Consider the following 14,813-nt stretch of genomic DNA (forward strand, 5'->3'; position numbering starts at 1 on the left):
TTCTTCTGACTTTGGAAGAACTTCTTAAGAAATTGCAACATACTCCTAAATTCATTAGAAGTACATTCATTAAACTGCTATTCAATGATACAAAACTTAGGCTCTTGAATTTCCCCCTGGATTGTATGCTGTGCTATTTTTCAGCAATTAAAGGACCTATGGAGGTCACCCATTGTTCCTTTGGAGCATATATGGCATAACGCTGTTTCTACTGATGAAATTCATGCAAGGATGCTTAAATCGAGTGATTAATTTGTAAGTTATACAATTTATTTTAATTTTTTTAAATGGTTTTTTTCCATGTGATACATGACTATAAACACATCAAATATTGTGCCAGTTTTTGTGGAAACATTGAGTTGCTCAGTAATTAACAGCTGTTGAACAGAAATATTAAAATATTTAATTAAGAAATTATTAGTAAACTTTAGATGCATCTGTAGATGAAAGATTTTTTTTTAATTATAAATTTATGCCAGACAAATTTTCAGCAGTAGGAGTTATATACCAATGGAAAGGAAAAACACAAAGTCCCACAAGGAGGAGATAGATACTTGCTGATGATCAGTCACTGAATGTCATTATGCTGCCAGTGGAAATATACAGTTCAGTCCTTGGATAAGGAAATGTGAGCTCTGTGCTTTGAATCCAGATCTCCTGATCACATTCACTGGTCTATGTTTAGCAGGATAATTTGTGTTGCTTTGCTCATGACCAGTATGCTTATCTCCAGATAATAGGTGTCAGGTTTATGGGAGTTTCCAAAACTTAAAACATTCTTAGGTCCAGAAAGATAAATACCTAAAGATTCACAGATATTAAAGAAATAAAGCAAATGGCATTCACCTAGACAAAAAAATACCAGCAGCAAGACTTGAATTTTGGGGTATTTTTCTATTATCATTTTGCTTCTTCTTCAAGGCAAAAAAAAAAGTTCACTACAAGGATTAAAATGTTAAATAAATTAATTACTTTAAATTAAATGGAAACTCCTTTTATACTTATCAGAAGTATTTATACTCACACTAAAAGAACTGCAGTTCCCTGGCTAACTTGGATTTGAGTTTCTATAACATTCACCAGCTTGCACGGGAAGTTGTTGAATGGCCATGTAAAGCTGAAGCTAGCATTGGACCCTGGCAATCACTTATAGATCATTCCCTTACCTGAGACTGCAGGTGCACCTGAGGTGCCACAGACTGCAGGAAGACACACAGTAGTTGTCCATGAAATCTACTTTTCTATAACCAACAATCTGATCTAGAAAATAAAATAGGGGTAAAAATCGCATCTGTTCAAGAACAAAGTTCTGTCACTTATGCCATTCAAAGTTCCTCAGGTGCAAATAGTCCTCATCTTCTAGCAAACAACCTGAACAGTAAACATTTTTCAACAAGATTGCTTTTAAAATTGGGGGAAAAACTAGAGAAGAGAATGACAGAGAGAAAATAGGGGTTTGATTTGCTTTGCTTTTAAATAACTCAATCAATACCAGAAGCAACCAGAACATTGTAGGAGTAGCAGAATAAATGTGGGACCTGGCAAAAATTGAGAGAACCTAATGCCTCTCACAAGGTTCACATGCATCTTTTTATTTCTTTTAGAGAAGTGTTTGTGAGTCCCACTTGGGATCAGCCCTGCATTGAGCAAGGAGAAAACTAAGAAAAGCACAAAGCAAGAAAGAAATCCTATCCCAAATCCAGTTCAAATAAATTTGAAACAAAAAGCTTTTTGTGATCTCTATGGCTTCCCTTCGACCTCACATTATTTGTCAAAGAGAAAAATAACTTAAAGATCAAAACTCTGAAATTGGAAATATTTTCAATTGTGAAATTATTGCAGTTTGGGCTTCTACAAACAAACTTTTTGATATTTATTCCTAGCACCTGTGGTATGTTGTTTTGTTTTTTTTTCTTTTCAAAGAAGAAACATTTCTATAGCTACCAGGTAGCAATACAATCTACATCATACCATATTAATTTGGGCAATACAATTGAGACACGTTCTAAGACTATGCCTATATTTAAAATTAGGGCTTTTGTGCAATTTTGGTACAATACTTTTGACTAAAATGTCATTAGTTTCATAATCTTGTAGTTTATCTTGTATATAAATGTGCTGTTTTACATACACTACTCTGACAGTTCTTTTCAAGCACACTTAGGAAAAAAAAGCAGTATTTTAACTAGTACTCTGAAAGGCATATGAAAGACCACAAAATAAATGTTGAGGCATAAAAACAACTAAAAAAACTTTTAAGAAAACCACACAAACCTCTACTGCTGATTGAAATAATACAGTCATAATGCTAATTTTGACTTGTTTCAGTTAATCAAGAGCATAATATCAAGGGTAAGTGCAGAAGATTGGAGCTTTAAACATTCTAAATCTATCCATCAAGCAGCACAGTTGGAATGAGATGATTCTATGATTCTATCAGATGGGAAATCACAGTCACACAGAAAAATTTGCCCAGACAATTAATAGAATCAGCACAAGATGCTGTTATTTGTCTCTCTTTGCACCTGTGCAAAAACTCTCCATAAGGATCATTGCACCAAGAGCCTGATGCTGGCTATGATGCCACACTGCCATCACATTGGAGAGCTATGGAACCAGTTACCACCTGAGACACTGGAAAATCAAGCAGCCATTCAGGGCCCCATCACTGAGTCAGTCCATAGAGTACAGCTCAAGTATGGCCTGTTGTGGGTGCTTGATGTGAAACCTGATGTGTTAAACTAATACCAGGGCTTCTCTGACCTTTGATGGTTTTATTTTCTCCTTGAGATTTTGGGCACTGAGCCTGGTTTGACCTGTGGCTGCCCTGGGATGCAGTGTGGAGCAGGAGTTATGTGCAGGCTGTGCTGTCTTGACAAGGTACTACACACCTGCTTCTACGAATGTGGAAAGGTTCAAATTTAAAAAAAATTCAAACAGAAGTGCTTTCTTTTGCTCTTTTTATGATGGCAAAAGAGAGCTAAACTGATTATAGTGCCAGGAAGCTTATACTGAGCAATTTCTATAGCAACAGGATGACACAGGCTGGCTCATCAGTTGCATTTTTATTCCATGAAAGCATATATTGGAATAATTAACAAGTCTGAGGAAAAAAAATGGTTGGTCTCCAGCAATATCCTGTGTTTACTAAAAAAATATTGCTTTTGGCTAGAGTGCTTCTATTTCCACCCTCCATCTACAGTGAAAACAAAAACTAAATGCTAATTAAATTCTGAAGAGCCACACTCATGGGTCTCCCCATGGTCACACTTGTTCTTGTTTGCTTGACAGATAGATGGATGCATTTATAACTACTTACACAAGCTGAGCTGTATTCAAAAGGAGAGAGTCACTGATTAACTTCCTGCAAGCAACTGGAAAATGTGGGGCAAGGGACAGCAGAAGAATTTTTTTACCTGAACTGGACTTTGACTAACAGATTTTGTGTGGACAAACCATGATCCCTGATGTGCTTCATACATTGACTCAGAGCAATGAGGAGCATCAGGACACTCTGAGCAGCAGAGTCAACCTGACAAGAGTCAGGCAGAGACCCCAGTCTGAGGAGCAAAGGGTTTGTCTGTGGTTGCAAGCTTTAAACAGACCCTGCAGAAACTGGTAGGTAACAGAGCATATGGGGACAGGCACAGTGATTGTGATCATTGCAACAGAACATGAAATGATACCAGTAACAAGGAATTAGGCATCTATTTAAGAAATCAGTACACTAAGTTGAAACAGCTGTTCAACTCAATTTTCTTGTATCTTTAGTAATGAGTATGAAATGTGGCTTCCCAGGTGCTTCTGTGAAACCATCTAGCTCTGTAAACGTAGCCTTTAACCCCTATTTTAGACTAGAATAGGTTTCTGGGTTAGGTGTCTGAACTCCAGTAGACCAACTATAAATAAAAATCTCTCTAATGCATATTTCCAAATAGACTGTGCTGATAAGTCTTAGACAACTAAAAACAATCAGGATAAATTTTAATCACAGCAGAGAGGCTTCAGGGTTTTGGGTTTGTTTTTTTCCTGCTTTTTTTTAAGAAATAAAATTAATCTGCTTAGAAAGAAAAGCAATTTTATCCAAGAAAGGAGCTGCCACGGTCACTAACATAGGCTAAAGAGACAACTCACCTTGTGAGGTGACTTTATAATCTGAAGGAAATATACACTGGGAAAAAAACCAACAAATTTCACTTGCACTGAATTACTGTCAAGGGCAAAAGCTTACACCATGTCCATGTCTACTGCCCACATATTTTCCTCCAATCCAATATAGTTTCTTGTCTAAACCCTGTGTTATTACACAATCGAACAGACAATCCCCCCAGATTTCTATCCTTGCTATATCATTCCAATTTCTTTCTTGGGACACATATCATCTTCAGCCTACTTATACCTCCAGCATTTCCTGCTTTATGGTCCAAATTTCTCTCCTGTACAACTATCATCTCTTTTTTCTCAGCTTACTTTTATCTCAAGAAATCTTAAGAGCATCTCTTCCCAACTAGGGTCAGATAGATAGGCTTTTTATAGAAGTGAAAAGAAAAATAGGAAAAAAAAAAAAGTGCCTAAATAAAATCTTGTTTCCAATTTAAAAACACACCTCAACTGGTAAGGAAAAAGGCATAAGAAATAATTTACCTTTAAACACAAGTTTCTCACATGTTCAGTCACTGTGTGTGGTGAGAACAAGTACAGTTTGATCACCATTTTTAGTTTCTGAAGTTAGCCTGTGCCCTCAGGAGAAAAACTTCAAAGACTCAGACCAAGATTTGTTAAACTTCTGCTTTGAGCGTAGTGTGATTCTGTAAAGATTATGTCCTGGCCATATATTTATGAAAATGGCCAAAACCACATTAGTGCAAACAGATATTTATTCCAAATTCAAGCTACAGCTCCAAAATCAAAAGCAATTACTGATGGAAAAGGACAGGTGGAGTTTGGATTGGTTTGGATTGCTAGCTCTAGTGATTTTTGTTGCCATTTTACAATTTAAAAAAAAAAAGTAAACTTCTAAGAGATGTGCAGAATCTTTTAGTATTGTTTAAAGTATATGATTCTTTGGGGACAGGCTTTTTGAGAAATTATTACCCTGGATCTAGACTATCCAGAAATCAAATGTCATTATCATCAGTAGTTATGACAACTTATCCAGAGCAGTTATTAGTTTTGTATAAAATAAAAAAATTGAACACTACACAAAATGATCTTATCCCAGAGCAAATGAGCACATATTTGCACTAAAAATGTTTGAATAATAAAAAAAAAAATAGATTTTACAGCAAACATACAATTTACAGCAGAATAAAGAATGAATTAGTTGTATTCACACACTTTCTGTCTGAATTCTTATTGTTTTTTTAAAAAAAACATAAAAAATCAAAAAGGTTCAACTTTGCCCTCTAAAATATGAACTGTTTCTAAACAGAACCAAGAAAATAAACAACAATACCAGCAATTTTTCAGCTTTGCAGAACAGCAGAAACTTGTACATGACTGAAACACAGAAAGAATGTTCAAAGTAGACCTTAAAAATGCAAAAAAGCTCTTTAAAGACAATGAGAATTTTATTATTGACTGTTGTGGCCAGGGTAGAACTCCCAGTAAGTCTCAGTATCTCCAGAACTTGCTAACTTTGAAACATCTTTATTAATGACTGGGTCAATGATGCAAACTCTGATTTTCCATTATTATCTATTTGCTGATTAGCTGAGCAAACAAGCTCTGTTAGCAGACATACACAGGTATATGCAAGGGGGATTGCAAAAGTACTCATTGAAAGTCCCAGTTTGAAAGGAGTCGAGCAGATTCATTTGTTTTCTCAGTATTTATTGGAAGCAAGCATAAAAAGCAAGAAAATAAAACCAGATGGAACTCATTTTTTATAACATTCAATCATACAAAATGCAATAGCATAAAATGCAGAGTTGTGCTACTGAGAGCCAATAATATAAAATTTTGCTATAAACTCAACTGAGAATCCCTCAACTAGAAAGAATAAGAAAAAGACCTTTGTAACATAATTTATCACGAGATGACTGTGAGGCAACAGGATATTGCAATCATTTAAAAGACATATGATCCAAAGATCCAGAATGCCTCTGATGAGGATTTTCTAGTAGAGAAAGATTTCCATACTATACAGTACCAATGAGCCTTCATATGAAATATGTTAACTTACATAAAATTCTGGCTACACAAGTCCATGAAAGATTAAGGGAAGCTTGAACAAGTGCTGAAAAGCTCTAATGGGCTGATCAGTAGATGGGGAGCCTGTCTGGTAGGAACTGAAGAAAAAAAAATTGCTTGTGTGATGTGATCAGGTTACAGCTGGGATAGGACACAACAGCTTCCATCAAAGTGCTTGGAACTACTTAAAGAGAAGTAAAGAGGAGTTTTAATGGTACAGGAACAAATTAGTGTTAAGAAACATGAATGCATATAAATTAGAAACCTGAATTATTAAAAAATCCCATCATTTGAGCAGTTAGGCTTTCATTGTGTTAATTCCCATAATGGTTACAGAGGACCTAACCACATCTAAAATGTATCATTTTAAGTTTTTTAAAGTAATTATAAAATGATGTGTCTCTAATAAACTTGTTTAGAACTTGCTGGATTACCACATATTTGCTAATAATTTACTTTAAAAAAAACCAATGCTGGATATTTTTCTCAATTATTCTTCATTGCTTCTCCTTTCAATGGATTTAGACTTCTCTAGTACAATTTCCACTGTGGATCCTTATCATATATTTGGAGCACTCAGTAAGATTTTCTCAGTTGAAGCAGAACAATGGTAGGAGGTTGTTCATGCCCTTTCACCTCCTTATTGTGGAAAACACAAGTCATTTGTTTCCATATTAAAATTTCAGTTGAAAAGGGTTGAGCAGTTCCATCCACTGAAGGAACCATTGATAATTCTGTCTTATAGCAAGCAGAACAACATTAAGGAACAGAAAAGTTAAACTAATTCTAAGACACATACGCATAAACATCTGTATTTCTAATGGCCATAATAAATCTTAACACTCAGGAGGAAAAAAAAAACCCCACATTTTCTCTGTCTTGATAATTGGATCAATTTTTCACTTATGGTTTGTCAATCGCTTGACATTTTATTGCATGAACAACAGACCTCATAAGTATTTTAATTAGCACAGTAAGGCTCTAATCTAACCCTAATCTCCTAATTGCAGTTCTAAACCATGTCTGAACATCTATTTACTAAACAGAAGTTAATTAAAAATATAGATCCATACCATACACATGGAACAAAACTGAAAGCTGAAAGGGTATGCCATCTGCAGAAAAACAGAACTAAAGTGACAACTAAGAGTCTTAATGGACTCATGAACTCCTTTCTCTCCCTGTACTAATTCAACTGCTTTGATTGAAATCAAAACACCATCAAAATGAGATGCATTAGTTTAAATTTCATTATGGATGGATTTTTAAAAGAAATTAGCTTCTGAACAAAACCCAGGGCTTAAAGTTGCATTTTTTCCAGTCATTCTTCTCAATCATGTATTTGCTTCTAATGATACTATCTGTAGAATTCTGCAGAACTGGAGCAGTTAAGCAATCCATGTTCAATCAAAACAAGGAACAGAATTTCAAACTGATCAATTCAGAGTACAGTCTTCCAGAGTGTCACTGGCACAGCCAGTGAATGCCGTAGGTCACAACCCATCTATGGAACAGCAATCCACTGCAAGAAGTGCAACTTCTGCAAGACAGGTCTGTAAGAACAGAATTACAACCATGAAATGACAAGAAAATCTGCACCTGAGTTCATCAAGAAATAAAAGCTTGGGTTTTCTGGTTATTTTTTTCTTCTGTTGGTCTGTAACACTCCTGTCATTGATTATTTTTGTATGTGTTGACCACTCCCAAACAAGAGATAGGCATCTCAGAGGATGTGGCCACATAAAATGTGTGACTCCAGGGAGCTACAGAAGTTTGGATAAACACATATATGTCCAAAATTGGGCTGATACCTGTAGGTGACTTTATTTAAACAGAAATATTCAGGCACATATCAGAACAGTTCTCTAAAAGAAAAGCAGGAATAATTAGGTCAGCTTAAATGCTCATAAAATCATTGCCTCAGCACTCATAGCAATAAATCATGTTCTTATAGTCAGGAGTAGCCCTGCTCCTAATCCTCAATTCCTTGTCAACAGCTGCATTAACACTCTACAGATATCTGGGTCCTACAGTGTTCATGATTGTGGCAAGAATGAGAATGGTCCAGAGGCAAACATGCTTGAGAGCTGTGGATCAAAAGCAGTCTGTAGGGAGCAAAGAGTCAGGGTACTGGAACCATTCAATCCATCTTAATGGATTTACTAGGCACTTCAAACTACTTGAAAATTATTCACACATCATGGCCTATGTGAAGGGAAGTTGATTCCTAGGAAGCAAAAAGTTTTGAACTTCACTGTTGAGAGAGCTGACAGTCACTTTCGTGTTCTTAGAAGTTCAAACACTAGTTGGATTACTGATTAAATCCTAAATTTTCCCCCTTGCATAAAATACTGTAAAAATATCTCTTAGTAAAAGAAAATCTATATGAAGAGTAAAAAGGTATATGAAGAGAAGAGTGACACTGTTCATTTTTATGTTAGTTCAGCTATTATAAGACACTCAGGAATCCATGCTCATCTACACAAGCAAGCTACACTAATTTTACTGTCTGTAAACCAGTATTTATTCTCATTGGTCTGAACTTGAAGGTAGATTACTATCCTACAGAAATCTGTGTAAGAAGGTACTTTATAGAAGAAATAGTTCAAAACATCAATGAGCATCATCACAGGTGGTCCAGGAATGGGAAAGAGACAGGAGAAGGCTAGGATCAAGTTCACTACAGCTTCTAGTGTTAAGTTGCTTAAAGTAACATGAAAGTTTATCTTTATAACCAGCTGATGTTGGGTGAAGGGTTTGGAAAGTTGCTGCTGTGACCACATCACTTGCATTCCACTGCACAGAATTTTGATTTGCTTCATCTAAGGACATGGGCCTTCTGATACTAAAATAAGCAGTCTATTTTATCACACAACTGAAAAAAAACCTGAGGCAAGAGTTACAGAGGTTAACAACTGCAAATGCTTGAGACTGTTTTACAGAAGAAGTTATGTCAAAGTAAAATAAGTCAGATTTCTTTCATTTTGAATTCATACATTAAAAACTGGCTTTTGACAGACTACCTTTTTTTAAAGGAAACCTGAAAAGTGAATGAGTTTTAAGGCAGATCAGTAGGCAATTATGCTAGTAAATCACATAGCTATAATTGAGGTACTACTGCTGAGCCACTGGAGTGTAATTAAAAAACCTGCTACAGACCATTTAGTATGAAGAACTACCTGTGGTTTTATGATTAGATTGGAAAAGCATATAAATATGTCGATAAGGTAGCAAAACAGAAGATAAGAGTTTTCCACACTTAATTTTTTTTTTCTTTCAGAAAATAGTTGATATTTCTTTGTGTTGCCCCAAATTTAGTAAAGTGTTCATTTCTCAGGGGAAAAAAAAAAAAAAAAAAAAAAAAAAGATGAGTGGAAAGAAATTAAAATCAGTGAGATTACACATATGTTGTCAGGAAGAATTTTCTGGACTTTTCATGCACTGGAATAAGAGTCTGCATTCAGACAATTGTCATGAAGCAATCCCAAATAACAAGTAGGAGCTTTATTTCCAACATATTGCAGTCCAGATCTCAACTTCCAAAGAAGGGAGGTTTTAATAGAATAATTTTCTGTACTTCTACCAGTCATACTTAGCTCTATGAGATGCACATTCTACAATAACCCTCCTTCTCCACAGGTCAGGAGCCAAGTCCCAGCTCTGATGTGCCTGAGCCATCTAACCTTAGCTCATACTGCTAAATGAAACTGCTAAGTGAAACTGCTAAGTGATGAGAAAGAGCTGTGGAATAAAGGTGAAAAGAAAAAAAAAAAAAAGTAACAATAAATAAAGGTACAAAAGGTAAAAAATAAGATAATTGTTCCACTCTACTCTGCATTGGTGGAGCCTCACCTCGAATATTGTGAGCAGTTTTGGTTACCACAACTTACAAAAAATATCAGACTATTAGAGTGTGTCCAAAAGAAGGCAATAAAAATGGTGAAGTGCCTTGAGTGGAGGCCACATGAGAAGCATCTAAGGTCACTTGGTCTGTTCAGCCTGGAGGAGACTGAGGAGAGACAGCTCAGTGTGGTCTTCAACATCCTCATAAGGTGAAGAGGAGGAGCAGGCTCTTCTCCATGTGCCCAGTGAAAAGACCCAAAGGAATGGCCTGAAGTTGTGTCAGAGGTGGTTTAGGTTGGATACTAGAGAAAGGTTCTTCACCCAGAGTGTGGCTGAGCACTGGAACAGGGTCCCCAGGAAGTGGTGACTGCACCAAGCCTGACTTTGAGGAGTGTTCAGATAACGCCCTTGGGCACATGGTGTGACTCTTGGGAGTGATGCTCTGCAGGCTCAGAGGTGCACTCAGTGATACTTGTGGGTCCCTTCCAACTCAGCTTGCCCTGTGATTTCTGTGGAAATTGTGGAGCTTAGGTTCTTCAGATGCTGACTATTATCAGCCAAAATTTTCAAATAAAGAGCACCAAAAAGGCAAAATATAAAATTGCAATGGAAAATACATTTACTTCGGAGACAATGTTAACTTAGGAGCATTGAAGACCAGCTCAAGGAGGCAAGGGGGTCTCAGTCTTCCTCTCCTGACAGAAGACTGCCTTCAGTAAAACTCTGATAATAATAATAATATATTCTCTTCGTTGCTAATCCCAGTTCCCAGTTGTGCATTTTTGCTAATAATCTTTGTTTTTAAGTGGTATCTCTCCTGCTTGCATAGTATCTTTACACATGGATAAAGATGCCTAAATAAATTAACTCTGAAATGCAGCCATTATATTACCTAAGACCACCCTATCATTAAAAAAATGGACTCTTTAGATTATGCCTACCACCTTATAGATTTTCTCATATCTTGTACAATTAATGAACATACAATGCCAAGAATTTTTACCTGATTTATGCTGGTTATCAGGTAGGCAGGCTCAAAATCTCTATTTCTAAGGAAAGAAATAAATTACCATGATCCAGCCATATATTACTCAGAGGAATTTCCCACATGTAGCCACTTCTTGAACCATGGAACACTATTTAACACAGTTCAGTGCACAAAACACAACGGCATTAGCTTACCTCTGCCTGGGGTTAAGAACCCTTAAGTAAACATTTGCCTATTAAACAGTTGTTGCACCATGTATTTATTCTCTAACATTAGGGCTTTGCTGAGAGAGCCTAACTGTGGGCCAGAAAAAGGAACATTTATAAAGGGTATAGACAGATTTATACAGCTTTCAGTTAATTCCAGCTTATATCACAGAGGAGCATTACAGTGGGGTTCTCTTCATCCTTATTCAATTTTCTCAGCTTACTGTGCATTTGTTTTGTTCACAGTGCAGTAGTGTGAAATAAATTTTAGCTGTGATCCAAGTTAAAAACATGAGTTTGCATAAAGACTTGCTGAAATTATTTCCCCAAACATTAATGTCAGTAACAATCAGCTGCTCTACTCTAATGCTTCTGCTAATAACAATAGTGGTCACTTCTAGGTGAAAGAGAAGAAAATATTCTAACTAGATAGTGGGTTCCATTTGGGTTTTTTGCCTTTCCTATACCAGCATAGGCTTTGGGTACTGTCCCTGTCTAATTTAGGGCAGAAGTAGAGGATCACGGATAAGAGAAGAGAATGTTAATTAAACTGAGTTAAATAGGCTATCAAAATTAAGTTAGTCATGATGGTGACCAAGGAATACCTATCATTTCCAACTCACTTCTAATTTAAAAATAGATACATAAAACCATACGGTATTGCTTGAGGCTATGGATGTCTCACAGCTAAATTGATTTTCCAACATAATTCAACAGAGTACCTCCCTGACTGATTTGAGAAGGATGCTACAGGCTGTATGTATGTTGCACCATTGTGCCTTTGCTGTAGAAGTGGAGAAAAGGAACTTAAGATTTGTATTGTCAGCAGAGTTTCTCACAAAGAAAAGTTTTCTCTTTTCCCTATCTTTTTCTCTTGGTTTGGAGAGGAATATTTTTTTTCATTTCTTTTTGTATTGCACCATAAATTCATGGCTGTTTCACTTCTCCAGTTCCTTTGAGAACTGGTATGTCAAATAGTAGAAGGGGTGTTCACCTGTGAGTGCAATAAATTCTCAAAATAAGAAGTAATATTGTAGAAAACAAGTTGATAGTCTCATAATAGAAAGTTGGGGCCCACAAATTAGACAGATTGTACAGTGAAGAGTCTGTCTTCATTCTTTTTTTTTGAAGGAGGAAATTACACAGCTTTAGAATTTAATGAAGATAACACTATTAATTTTGTATGAAAATTTGGTTACGAACTGCTGCTTGGTTCACTGCAGATATTTACACTATAATATTATGGTGCATATACACGTGCCTGCTGCATTATTGAGAACACAAATTCAATAAATTAATAACTATTAAATGGAAGGATTTAAATTATCTGTGCAAATATAATTCAGTCTTGATAATTAGAACAGAGAACTGTAGAAGAAAGAGGAAGATTCAGAGTTGAATCTCTATAAACCTCTTACTTTTTATGCTGTGCCTTCTACCAACTTGCTCCATTTCACTGCCCAGAGAAGGACATGGTGATACTGAAAACCTGCTAAGAACCTTTTATTTTTACATTTTTCTGTAAATTTTTCTTCATTTACGTGCAATGAAAGGTTCTCAGTTAATAAGCACTCCTTCAACATTGGGTTTTACAGCCAGTTTTCACGGAGCAGCCCCATGCTTTGTTTTAATTTACTCAATTCATGTCATTCTCTGAGGACATACATATTGATTTTCTCATGTTTTTTTTCTGTGGCACTTTTCATTATATTATGAATGCTACAGAAAATAATCATTATTACATTTTGTGAAATGACAGGTTAGTATTCATTCCCCATTTAAAAGCATATTAAAATTTTAAAAATGTCCTTGAATTCTGGATGTCCACTTTTAAATATTTCCCAATGGCTTTCTATCTCAGATATTCTGCTTTGCAGAAAGACTCAAAGCATGCCTGGCACAAAAAGAAACTGTGGCACTCTCATGGTTATGACCCTTTTTCCCTGTGAAGACATTCAGTGGCATTGGACATAGCCATTCCTATTTTTATTCCCTGTGTTTCTGAGATTATTTAGTCTCCATCTACCACCACTAGCAACATGTAAAGAGGATCCTTGCAGACACTTGTCTAGTCCCTTCCATACTTAAATTATCCCACTTTTGTCTGTGGTGCACAGGAATGATAATATGCTGGGTTTAGGGAAAAACAAGACTAGAAGAATTTCCTACAACGTGTGCGTGTCCTGGAGAAATTATTAGAACTAATTATAAAATTAATTTATTCACAGAGAATAAAACTTCCAGCATGTGAGACATCAAAAAAGCTTTTACTTCTCTCTATAACTTTGATTTAGAGGTTTTGATTTGGTTTCTTTAGACATAGATCTGTAATATAAATTTATAAAAATGAACACTGAGGCACAAAAAAAAAAAAAAGAAAGCTGCTCAACAATTATCTGGAGTTAATACGAACTGAAGGTACTGTTTCTATAATCATCAGGCCTTGGAAACTTCATTTTGTGCTCTTTAAATCATTTGGAGAAACAGAAGCTCTCAGAAGAAAATTTATATTGCAATTCCAAATCTTAAATATTTCAATAAATATAAGAAAGAGTTGAAATATGTAAACGTGCAACTGCCCCTGTAGGCATAAACTCTCCTGTTCATTGTTTTTCCCTTTGCAATTTGACATATGGTACTGAATCAATAAGGCAATTGATCATTATAAGATAACCACACACCTGGGAGGCTTCAAGGCACGGGATGTAACCAGATAGTCAGAACCACAGGGGTATGATAATTTTTCAGTTATATGTAATCATATAATTTCTTTAAATTTTACTACAGCGATAAATAACTTCCAGTGAGAATAGAGCTGCCAGTTAATGTCACAATATTTCACCTACAAGACTTGCAGAGACTAATGCACTTCTACAAAAACCCTAAAAGCCATTATAATTAGAAGGCTGATTCAGTCTAACATTCATAATCTGTGTCTGACAACCTCCCTGCAGTCAGAGCATTTGCAGTGCCTCTTCCCAGCAGCAACAGCAGAATCAGAACAATGGGTACCAAGTGACCAATACTTACATGTTTGCCTTATTGATAAACATGTGAGGGGAAATTGGAGGGGTTAATTTTCACCCAATGGCCAAGTTTTACTCTATTTTCCCAGTAATATTAAGGGAAATTTTACTGTCACTGAATATAAATAGAGCATATGAAATTCTGTCCAAAAAAAAACCAAAAAACACTTGAGTAAAAAAGAAAAAAAAATTGTCATGCTATTATAATTTTTAGAAATATGTATACTTAAAGCTCTGTATAGTGAAATGAGATTTGTCTTTTGTAATAAAAAGCTTCTATTAATATTAGTAAACCAATGTAGGCATGAATGCAAAGAGCACAAAAAGCAAGCTGCTACACAGAGCTGTATGGAGCACAGCAGAGGCTACAGAAGGATTCTGAGAACTACTGTCCTGTCAGCCTCAACTCTGCCTGACAAGATCATGGAACAGATCTTTCTAGAATTTATGCTAAGGCACATGGAGAACAGGGGGGTGACACAAGACAGGCAGCACAGCTTCACCAAGCAGCATGAGGCCTGAGCCCCCTAACCCCCAGCCCAGGGAGCTGTCAGGATC

The sequence above is a fragment of the Erithacus rubecula genome (genome assembly GCF_903797595.1).
Source record: "Erithacus rubecula genome assembly, chromosome: 4".
NCBI classification, from domain to species: Eukaryota; Metazoa; Chordata; class Aves; order Passeriformes; family Muscicapidae; genus Erithacus; species Erithacus rubecula.